At 37.8% G+C, this 12,491-nt stretch overlaps 2 protein-coding genes across 14 annotated transcripts in view; both read left to right on the plus strand.

The window, feature by feature from the left end:
* Positions 1–2,736, plus strand: part of LOC129375281 (dystrobrevin beta-like) — a 28,307-nt gene extending 25,571 nt beyond the window's left edge. For all 5 annotated transcript variants that reach the window (XM_055054257.1, XM_055054258.1, XM_055054256.1 and 2 more), the window contains one exon: positions 269–2,736. The gene's annotated coding sequence lies outside the window, so the exon portion shown is untranslated. The remainder of the gene's footprint in view (positions 1–268) is intronic.
* A 4,932-nt stretch (positions 2,737–7,668) lies between these two features.
* The window catches only part of LOC129375277 (DNA (cytosine-5)-methyltransferase 3A-like), a 58,813-nt gene continuing 53,990 nt past the window's right edge, over positions 7,669–12,491 (plus strand). For 8 of the 9 annotated variants that reach the window (XM_055054241.1, XM_055054246.1, XM_055054244.1 and 5 more), the window contains exon 1: positions 7,669–7,836. The gene's annotated coding sequence lies outside the window, so the exon portion shown is untranslated. The other variant, XM_055054242.1, reaches the window with a different exon arrangement.

A 12,491-nucleotide genomic window follows, 5' to 3' on the forward strand; every position in this document is an offset into this window, starting at 1 on the left:
TGAAACAATGTGAAGGGATTATTATTTAACTCCACAGATTTAATTAGAAAAAACAGGAACAAAGTGAATTATTTGATGCTTTTTCTGATCTTGTGCAGGCCTTTCCAACCAGCTGCTCTGGTTTTTACTGAGGCGAAATTTAAGAAACCAAAAACTAGAAATCTTTAAAAAACAATCAGATTATCTTTCCTGATTCTCAAACATTTAAAGTGCAATTTTGAATTTTTAAAGTTAGTTTACGTGTAACCTAGTGATGATTTCTCCTCAGACGAACCGGTGTTTCATTACGGCCAAAGACGAGGTTAAAGGTCAGCAGTGGGAGGAGCCGATCCTCTAATCAACCAATCATGATGCTGGACACCAAACGACCACCACGGTCTCTACTGATGTATAGTTGTGATTTTTTTTGTGTGTGTTTGATCTCGCTTGATCCAATGGGAATTCTGAAACCTACTGATGAGTACTGCAGCATGTTTATTTGGAGGAGGAAGAAGGTGAGAGGGAGGTCGCGTCTGGAAGGATTGTTTTATAGATCAGAAAGATGATGATGAAGAAAAAGGGAAGTTGAAGAAGTGAAAGGTGAGCTGATAAAGTTTGAGCACTGTGTGCTTCGTATTTATTGCTTTGATTTGTTTCTTTTGTATTCGTTCAGTTTGAGAGCTTTATGTGTATATGAGAGTCGTCAGATCCTGCTGAGACGTTTAAGCTTTAAGGGACTAAATCCCACCAAGTTCCCTCCTATTGTTGAGATAAATGTACAAATATGTAGACGATGCAACTCTTCCTGAACTGTCTGGACAGAAACCAAATATTAGTGGTTCTAGCATTGTGAAAGTGAACTTTAAAGGTGACCTATTATGCTTCTTTGAACAAGTCCGTTTCACTTTTTGCACAAAATTATTCTTAGATCATTTGTCTTGGTCAGCTCAGACTATTTTGAGCTCCTATTTTAGAGCCTCCTGTTACATTAAATCCAAGAAGCTGCTGCTGGCCACGCCCCCCACCTCAACGTTGACACTCGCACTTGAAAATGGCTGCAAACAGATGTGCAATTATACGATCATACATATTTGAAAAGCAGACGTGGAGCCTTCTGCACAACCAACAAGAATGCAGCAAGTGGTTTCTGTAACAAACAACAAAACACTTCCAGCAGCCATTGTTCAACACACACAGTGATAAAACCAGTTGGGTTGCTAGGTAATGGCGCAGTGTGACTCAGTAATCAGGATGTTTTTAAAATGGCTCATTTTCCAGACACCAAAATACATGAACTTATTTCCAAACAAACTGCTGGATGTTTTCTTTAAAGTTCTTTTGTTTTTAGAAACAGTTAAGACCCAAATGGAAGAACAAAAACATACAAAATGTGAATTTTGCATATTAAGTCGCCTTTAATAGATCATGACTGGTGATGTTTTCCACTTTTTAATGATTTTTGTCTGAAATAAATTGGGCTGGGCGATAAATCGATTCAGTTTTTGGTTTTTGAAGATTTAATTTTGGGAAAAAAATAATAGATTTCACCAGTGCACTCGTTGGGTTCCATATTTCAGAGTGACATCTTCATGCCCACGGCGGCCATCTTGTTTGACAAGCTTGTTTTGCAGATTCTATTTGTTCTGATTTTGAGTTCAGGTCAACTCTATGGTGGGTTATTAAAGCCAGCCAAATACTTTAAAACAATTTTTTATTAAATAATAAAGTTGGAAGTTTAGCAGAACTGCAACCCAAAAAATTAAAAATTTAAGTTTTTCTAACATTTTTTTGACTCAGTGTCAAATTATACAACTGAGTCTATTTCAAAAACAACAACTGATAACTGAGTGCTTTTTCTCATTGAATCAACTTTCTTTTTTTTTTTTTTTTTACAAATTGTCATTGTCTGGCCCCAATTCTCTATTGTATAACTCAGAGATCATAGGACTGAATTAAAGCCACTTTATGAAAAATATTCAAAATCAAATCTGGTATGAAAATTTCAGATTTTTATTCTTAATCCATGTCGCCCAGCCCTAGAAACTGTTTCAGATGGAGCCATGAGTGCAGCTTTACTGTGTATTCTGGTACTGCAGTCAAAGAGGAGCTATCTGATTTCTGTGGTGTGTGTGTGTGTTTTATGTACATTATGTGTGTTAGTTTCCTCAACTGCCGCTTTCTGCAAAAGCAGCAAAATCTGAAATATTTACCTTGATAACTTGAAGAATTACAAAAGTATTCACACCTTTTAAACCTTAATCTGTAAGTCAGTTTGGATGGAAACTGTATTGACTTTGATTAGACCATTTTAACACGTGGTTTCAACCCGTCCTATTGAGGCCGGCTGTGTTTTTGGCATCTTTGTGCTGCAGTGACTTCTTCCTCAATCTTATGTGTTTTATATTAATGATGCCGCCACCACCATATTTCTGTCTGCATTGCAAAAACACCAAATCCTACCAAGTTCTACCAAGTGACTTATTTACTTAAGACAAGCTTATGAATCTTGTTGAAAAGTTACTTGTAAGTTTGTTTTGTCTTATTTAAAGTGACCTAAGACATTTAGACTAAAACTAGACCAAAAATACTTGGTAGGATTTTGTGTTTTTGCAGTGTGTTTTGATTAGTTTCTGTCAAACGGTTCAGTCAGAAACGTTTGAATGAGTTTGGATACTTTTGTAAAACACTGTAATTATTTGGTCTAGATGACTTCATCAGATTAGGACCCAAATTAAATCTAACAATCCCTGAAAATCACATTAATTTGATCCATTTCTGTTTTTCTTCTTGAATCGAGTCTTTTTGTAACTGAAGTAATTCATTACAAGGTCGACTCTATGTGAAGGGATTTTCTGATTTAAAGCCAAAGCTTTTCTCTGAATTCAGACTCATACCCTGATATAAAGAGTATTAATTTATTATTGTTTGTTTTCATTTGACAGAAAGTCATTTTGGTTACATTGTAAATGCAATCTCAGCTGTTGCATTTGTACTTTAAGGGTTTGCTAAAACAAACATGAAGAATTACCATTTATTGAACAAATTTTAAATTATTTAGAAGTTGTAGTTAGGTGCGTTTAAATTTTTTATAACTAAAGCAGCCGTCTGACATCCTGTACTTGGTATCAATTCTGTAATTAATGTCTTTTAGCGTCTAAAAGCTCCCTGGCTAAGCCAACTGCTTATGTTGCTGTCTTTGTTTTGCTTTATATAAAATATAAATTATTGTTTTTATGAGTTCCAGCTCTGGAAATAAAGATCTGCACCCATAAACCCAAAAGACAGCATGCAAGAAAAAAAACAAAAAGCCAAAGTTGTTTTGTTTCATTTCTTTCAACACGTTTCAGAGCTTTGGGAGTTGAAATCCCAACATCTTAAATTTCTGCATCGGTTTTTCTTCGGTTTTCACCACCGGCTGTTTTTGGTGCTTTCCACCTGCATCGTCACGTTTCCAGTCCGCGCAGCGATTGACCGACGGTATAAATGATTCCACAGACCAACAAGCCCGTGTTTCTGCATGCATGTCCAACAGTGCCTGGGAGTCTGAGGGGACGGGCTTGTCCTGACATGTAAACACCTCCAGCACCAAACCTGCTGGAGCAGAAGAGATGACTGAAAAATGTGTTTCATCTGCAATAAATAATATTTATCGACAAACTTTGTGACTTGTGGTTTTGATTCAAGTCTGCGCAGCAACATGAAAACATCGAGTTTGTCATAAACTCTTGTTTGGCAAAATACACAGCAATCAAGTTTTGGATTTTAGTTTTATTTTGTTGTTACTGAAGTTAAATAAAACATAACTTGTTTTAGGTTGTTTAGAGATACCAAAATTATTTCTATTTGTTCAATTCCAGAAAACTGAATTTTTTTTTCTTTTGTAATTTTTTGTATATTTAGCAATTAATTTGAACCTTAGCATGATTTGTTTGCATTATTTCAATGTATTAAATATTAAGAGTTATTGATCTATCTGTCTATTTTAAATGTTGAGGAACTTCACTGAAATGTGATTTTTTTTTTTGTTAAAATGATTTTATTCTACAACCAGTCATGCACTCTAAAAACATGAAATCTTTCCAAGTATTTTTTTGCCCAGTTTCTAGTGCAAATATTTAATATTGATATAAAAGTTCTGGTTCCATTGGCAGATTATTTCACTTATAACAAGATGTTTTTCCCATGTTATAAGTACTTTTTGCAAATACTCAAGAATAATCAGCTCTAAACAAGCTCCTCTATCTTGCTAAAAAGTTACTGATAAGTGAGTTTTTTCTTAAGGTCTAGTGCAAATAGACGTAGTGCAAAGAAACTCGACCATAAATACTTAAAATTTTATGTTTTTGCAGTGGCTGTACAGTGAGTGTTTGAGACATTTCAGAACAAAAATGTTTATATATTTTGGTTTCCAAAGTTCCTGCTGTGTGTGGAATATGATTACAACACATTATTAATGACAGTAAAATTGTTAAGAGTGCTAAAAAATATAGGAATTTTTAATGCAAAATGCCTAAAAGAAAAGGTTTTCAGCACACAAACTCCATAAAAAGTCACATTTTCCACAGATACGCAGACTTTCACATTTGGTTTCTTCGTTATTCTGGATTAGCGCTTCTCCCAGAGGTCAGTTGTGGTTTCTGAGGATGTTTTAAGGATGTGGAGGTGGGCCATTGTCTGAACAATGCTTACTGACGTTAGCCTGTTGTTGGTGACCTCTCTGTTGGCTATAAATAACCCCCCAACTCACCACCTCCAGCACTAACGCACAGTGACATGGTGCCATTATGACCCGGCGTTGTAAAGGTCACCCTTCTCTGCTTTGAGGTCAATCTGAGTTGAAGCTCAGATTGACCTACTGAGGAGAAATAAAGAGACTTTTCTACAGTTCTGTTAGCATACTAAGATTTTGTATGCATGACTTATTCTTATATGTTTTTTATATTTTATTTATAGTTTATTTGGTAGTAAATTTAAAAAAAAATTTTTTTTACCAAGTTTGTTTGGTCTGATTTTCAGTGCAAATATCTTAGTGCACTTGAAATAAGACAAAACTAACTATTTTAGCAAGATATAAGAGTTTGTTTAAAAGCAAATAATTCCTTAAAAATGATGGAAAAAGTTCCACTGCGAAAAATGTTTGGTTCCAAATGAAATAGTCTGCCAACATATCTAGTACTTTTTCATAGATGTTAAGAAATTAATTACTTAAAAAAGGTCCTTTATCTTACTAAAAAGTTACTTTTACGTGAGTTTTTTCTTATTTTAAGTGTGCAAAGATTTTTACACTACAAACTAGACCGAAAATACTTGGTAAGATTTTGGGTTTTTGCAGGGAACACATAATATTCAAGAATTTAGGCCTGAAACAAATCAGACTTTTCCACATTAAAGCAGCAAAACCGAATTTCTTAGCCTTTATTTGTATCGCAATAAGAGTAAGTGAACAAATAACGCAAACATGAGTTAGGGATGAAACAATCATGATTAATCAATTATTGAAATAATTGATAGCTAACTTACTGAAAAAAACTTCATATTTAGAGAAGTAATCAAGATATACAGTACCTGAACAAAGATATTTGTATTTTGCATTCAAGATTAAATTAAAAGTTTTTCTTGTTTCAGATCCGTCCTTTACTGACAAACACACACTAAGGGAAAGCTCTGACGTTGCATTTTAGACAATGTTTAAAAATTATATAATTTGCATCCTTTAATGTTTTTCTATGGCATTAAAAAAGACTTAAATTAAAAAAAAGCTGCATAATATGTTTTTGTCTCTTTAACAGTAAATAACACACGACAGTGTTCAAGATACTGAGGAATTTATATACAATTTCACAATTTTAAAACTTGCAGTCATGTGGAAGCGTATTTAAAATATGAGGGTTTAATAAAAAAACAACTTTATCTTAGAAAAAATACAATATTTTCTTTAACTCAATGGTTTAGAAAAATGTAGAAATACAAATGATCGAACTTGTTCATCAGCTTTAAAATCTGGTTATTCAAAACTTGAATGCAGCGTAACTGCACTCAAACAAAGACTTTTCTGATCTTATCTCACAGATGCCTATAAACTAGAAGGCTGTAAAAAGAATCATGATAAATTAAACAGCTCATAAAAGAAAGTATGTCTTTATAGAGGAAGCTGTAATTGCAAAAAAAACTTAATGTTATTGTAGTCATAAATACCAAACCTGAAGGAGATAAAGTAGCTTACTGCTACTTAATATCAACAACTCCCAGTGTGATTTTATATATTGTCTAATGTAAAGGCAGGTCCTGATATAAATTCCTGTTGCACTCTTCAAAAAATTACAATTAGTTTCTTTATATGCCGATAAACTGATTATATTTTCTCCTCTTCCATTTTAGAAATACACCTCCTTACAGTAGATGCTAAAGACAGTGGCGGTTCTAGGCTGTTTGGTGCCCTGGGCCACATTGACATAATTTTGATTCCCATAAAACATCATAGAAATTTAAAAAATAGTTTATTTGAAGACATTATTTGCCAGGCAGTCAGAGGTTTACAATACAAATACAAAAAATAAATACTGTTGAAAATAAATGCTATCAAAAATTAAACTGCCTAAAGGAGAAGCCGCCCTGGGCATCTGCCCACTTCACTCACATCAGAAACTGCTATTGATTATAGTGAAAATTTTGAGAAAACTGTGACAATTTAGAGATTAAATGAGAATTCTGAGATTTAAATGAGAATTTAGAGAATAATGTCAGGCATTTTTGTTCCATACTATTTTTCAAATCAGATTATCTAGACTCGCGAAAATGCCACTGAAACAATAAAGTTTCAAACAAAAGATCTAAACATGTCTCAAAACATATCCTTAATGATCAAAATGAAGCATTTTTAGCCTTTAAGCAGCTCAAACCAGAAGTTAGTTTTAATGGTTGGGTGTTTGAGAGGTCCCCATTATATGGCAAGCTATTATTATCAATAATAACGAATACTTTATTCCTATTTAGTAGGATTTTTTTTAAATCCACAAGCCTTATCCCCCGGGCATAATAAGTCAAAACACTAATAAACAACAAAAAGAAAATACAGAAGAGGGAAATAAAAAAATCAAACAATTTTGTCTATTGAAGCTCAGAAATGTTGATGTTTTTCAACCTTTCAAACTCAAATATATCCGAGTTTTTTTCTGAGATTAATTAATGTCTGAGATTAATCTCAAATTTTCTAGAATTTTTTTCACTTTTTACACTGAGAAATTTCCTACTTTTTCCTATAAAATCACAAAATTAAGAGTTTTTGCCAGCAATATTTTGATTTCACTCAGAAATTTCCTTGGTTTTTCTAGAAAATTTCTGAGATTAATCTAAATATTTCTCAGTTTTCTGGAAGAAATGTAATCTTTCTTTCTGTCAACAATATCGGGCAAAAAATAAAAACAAATAAATAATAAATAAAAACAGGTTGGGCACAAACAGTTCTTTACACTAGAGGCACTATTGGACATTTCTGGCAAATAAAAATTAACTGTGTTAAAAAGAAATAAATGTTCTTGAATTTTTCTCTTCAAGAACATTTTAATTTGTTCGTTAAAAAAAACATTTAGAGGGCAGCCACACTTTGAACACCTCGTGATTTAGAACAAGGTTCCCAGCTCCATCTCGTTATTTCCCCTAACGGCTTGCCATACTGCGGCTCGCGAAAGCGAGGGAGTGCGCTCGAGAAGACGCGGCGGCGCGCGCGAGAGCGAGGAAGGGGGGAGAGGAGAGTGAGAGTGGGGGAGAGAGAAAGAGAGAACGACAGGGAAGCGTGGGAGAGAGAGAGCCACGACCGTGTGGGGCGACTGCGTGGGCGGCTGAGGGACGGAGGACACGGTAAATATAAAACATTACATTTTCAGCTCGACACAAGTTAGCAACGGCCGACTCCTAGCGTAATAGCTCGCGCGCTCGGGAGCCGAACCGTTGGTTCGGTTAGCAGATGATGTGAAGACGGGGAGATTCGTACACAGGGGCGAGTGAACTTGAAGAGGTTTTTTTTTTTCTTCACGATGAGAGCAGCATCAAAGCAACCGGACGATCTCGTTGCTGACGTTAAAGACGTCCGGTGCGCAGCCCCTCCGTCCCTCCGCCTCTTCGTGTAACGTTAAACCGGAGCGCTCCGTCCTCCGCGGCCAACAGATGCAGACAGACACATCAGCGCGAGGAACTGTGCACTGAAGCTAGCGGGGAGTACCGGGAGCGCGCCTGCCTGTCCGGGGTTAACGGGTGCATTCGGTGTGAACGCTTACCCGTGTGTGTGTATGTGCGTTTTTTTTTTCGTACCTGACCTACTAATGGTTATCGTCTCTACCCACTAAGACACGTGTCGGTGACCAGCTGCCCTCCCTGCGCGAAGCCCCGCCGGGATTAGAGCCGTTTTAAAAGGCTGTCCGGTAAAGGCCGCCTGAGGTCGCTCCCAATATTAATTGTCATAAAGCTGTCCACTCGTCAAGGTAACAGAAACTACCATCACCGTACTTCCACTGTGGACTTTTAAAATAAAAGCCAAGTGAGTTTACCAAGTTTTCTACAGCAATACTCAGTTGAATTTGTTCTGTGCTCTTAATAACACTTGTTTTTCTGTGTAACAACCAGAGTTGGGTCGTAACTAGTTACATTTACTCAATTACATTCATTTGAGTAACTTTTTGAAGAAAGTTAAAAAAAACTTTTAGGAATATTTGTAACATGCTGAGTGATTCTACTTTTACATATCGCTACTCTTGAGTAAAATTTCTAGGTTCTCTGACTACTGAATGAAAAACAAATGTTTCAAGATAAAGACATCCATAAAGTTTTTGTTAAAGCTTCATAGGTTTTATATAGAAATAATCTGATTTGGAAAAAACATTTTGTTTGCCTGATTCTGATATTTTTTGTTACTTTTATGAATTATTGTAATTTCGATCCTTAAAACACCCAAATTTCCACTAAACTTTATATTTTTAAGTATTAAATGATTGAAAATTTGATCAGTTACTCAATATTTGAGTAGACTTTTAACCAAATAATTTTTTTTTTACTATTAATTGAGTTATTTCTTGGATGACTACTTTTTACTTTTACTTGAGTAAAAGTATACTGAAGTAGTGCTACTCTTACATGAGTGCAATTATTGGATACTCTACCCACCAACAATATACTTAAATGCTAAACATTTGGATTTTAAATGTGGTAATAATAGCAGGAAGGACATGTTTTCAGAGCTCTAAACAAACAGAAACAAGAGAACAAAAAGTACTTTTGATAAGTAAAGAGCAAAAGAATGTGTTCTGATAAAAATTAGGCTACTTAAAGTGTCCAAATGACAAGATCAGTGCAACAGATTAAAACAAACAAGTCAATATATATATATATATATATATATATATATTATATATATATATATATATATATATATATATATATATATATATATAAAATTCCCTTCTCACCCACCGCGGGTGGTTCTTATCCTCTGAGCTCGGGTCCTCTACCAGAGGCCTGGGAGCTTGAGGGTTCTGCGCAGTATCTTGGCTGTGCCAAGGACTGCACATTTCTGGACTGAGATGTCTGATGTTGTTCCTGGGATCTGTTGTAGCCACTGCTCCAGTTTGGGGGTTACTGCCCCGAGGGCCCCGATGACCACAGGCACCACTGTGGTCTTCACCTTCCAAGCCCTCTCCAGTTCCTCCCTGAGGCCCTGGTATTTCTCCAGGGCCTATATATATATATATATATATATATATATATATATATATATATATATATATATATATATATATATATATATATATATATATATATATATATATATATATATATATACACCACCAGGATCTACAGCACAGCATCTATATATATATATATATATATATATATATATATATATATATAGCTGACTGGATAGCTCAATACATAAGGCATCAGTATATCACCCGAGAGGGCAGGGTTCGAATCCAGTCTGGGTCCTTAGGCAAGACCCTTCAAGCTACTGCCTACCTCATACCATGAGAGATACTAAGTTGCATAACATGCCGGCTCAGACGTCGCCCGGCCAAACAAGGTCTGCGTCAGGTGTTGGGGAACCAGAGCACCTTGATGACAAATGGGCTACTGGAACAAGACGGAAATGGGCGAGAGATGAAAATGTGGATCTGTTGGAATGCTACTACTCAAGTAACCCTAGTGAGAGAGGTTACATGCAAAGACTGGGGAAGGAATGGTTACTTCGACATCCCCAGTCAACACTAAGCGCTAAACAACTAGTAGCTCAGTGTTCCAACATCCGCAAACGGCAACTGCTATCACAACTTGAGATTGACGAGATACAACACAAATGCTACGGCAAAAGGGAGGAACCCGGATGTCAGGACTGTGGGGACTTAACTACAAGTCCCCACCCAGTGAGGGGATACACGGCCCCAATGAGCGAAACAGAGCTGAACATTTCTGGACTGAGATGAGAATCATGACCCGAATGACAACCAGGCCTCCCCGGCGCCAATTACAACGGCTGAGTGAAGTACCATCTGAAAGTCTCATTGAGAATGTGAATGCAGCATTGAGAACGATCCCTACCAACACCATAACAGAAACCAATGAGCTGATCTACAACTCAGCATCAGTGATCCTTGAGATACTTGGCTATAAGAGCAACCATGAGACCCAATACCCACCATGGAAAAGACGGTTAGAGGCTAAAATCAAGGTAACAAGGAGGGAAGTGAGCCAACTGTCAGAGCTCCACAAGGGTGCAATGAAAAGACCAATACCCAGAAAGTACAGGCAGATGCCCATACCTGAAGCACTTGAAACTGCCAAACAGAGGCTCCAAGCCTTGTCCAGCCGCCTAAAGAGATACACAAGGGAGAATGAATCCAGAAGGATTAACCTGCTCTTCTCCTCTCAACCAGCTAAGGTGTCCTCTCAATGGCAGGGTAACAATAACAACAGAGCAGACCCACCAAGGCTGGAGACTGAACAATACTGGAAAGGCATATGGGAAAGGGAGGCGTCCCACAACATCGATGCACAGTGGCTGATCTCTCTACGAGAGGACCACAGCAACCTCCCTGAGCAAGCCCCGGTAACCATCACTGTGACAGATGTCCAAGAAAGAGTCTCAGGTATGAAAACTGGACAGCACCAGGGCCTGACATGATCCATGCCTACTGGCTAAAGAAACTCACTGCTCTCCATGAGCGACTGGCAGCCCAAATGAATCAGCTGCTACAAAGTGGGACTCACCCTGAATGGTTAACTGAAGGGCGGACAATCCTAATCCAGAAGGATCCATCAAAGGGTCCAGTCCCACCCAACTACCGACCAATAACCTGCCTCTCCACAACCTGGAAGCTCATGTCAGGCATCATAGCGGCCAAGATAAGCAAACACATGGATAAACACATGAGCACGGCACAGAAGGGTATCGGTGTAAATACCAGAGGAGCCAAACACCAACTCCTCGTAGACCGCACAGTTGCCCGAGACTGCAAAACCCGACACACCAACCTGTGCATGGCTTGGATCGATTACAAGAAAGCCTATGACTCAATGCCGCATCCTTGGATCATTGAATGCTTAGAGATGTATAACATCAACAGGACTCTGAGAGCCTTCATTGCAAACTCGATGAGGCTGTGGAAAACCACCCTTGAAGCCAACTGCAAACCACTTGCACAAGTGTCCATCAAATGTGGCATATACCAAGGAGATGCTCTGTCCCCGCTACTGTTCTGCATAGGCCTGAACCCCCTCAGCCAAGTTATCAACAAGACTGGCTACGGATACAGACTCAAAAATGGGGCCAATATCAGTCACCTACTCTACATGGATGACATCAAGCTGTACGCCAAGTGTGAGCGAGACATCGACTCACTGATCCACACCACCAGGATCTACAGCACTGACATTGGGATGTCATTCGGACTAGAGAAATGTGGTCGGCTGGTCACAAAAAGGGGGAAGGTCATCCACACAGAAGGGGTCTCACTCCCAGAAGGAACAATAGCAGACATAGAGGACAGTTATAAGTACCTAGGTATACCACAAGCAAATGGCAACCTTGATGAGGTCACAAGGAAAGGAGCCACAGCTAAATACCTCCAACGAATAAGGCAAGTCCTGAGAAGCCGCTCAATGGCAAGAACAAAATCCGTGCGATAAACAGCTATGCCTTGCCAGTAATCAGATACCCTGCTGGAATAATTCGCTGGCCAAAGGAGGAGATAAAAGCCACAGATATTAAGACCAGAAAGCTACTAACAATGCATGGAGGGTTCCATCCCAAATCCAGCACCCTGAGACTGTACACGAGCCGCAAGGAAGGAGGCAGAGGACTAGTGAGTGTGAGAACCACTGTCCAGGACGAAACAACTAAGATCCATAAATACATCAGGGACAAAGCCTCAACAGACAATGTGCTCAGTGAATGTCTCAGACAACAGGGAATGGAGGTTGAGGTGCCAGAGATACCATCATGGGAGGACAAACCCCTACATGGATGT

This window comes from Poeciliopsis prolifica, unplaced genomic scaffold (genome assembly GCF_027474105.1).
Source record: "Poeciliopsis prolifica strain line A6 unplaced genomic scaffold, Auburn_PproV2 SCAFFOLD039, whole genome shotgun sequence".
NCBI lineage: Eukaryota > Metazoa > Chordata > Actinopteri > Cyprinodontiformes > Poeciliidae > Poeciliopsis > Poeciliopsis prolifica.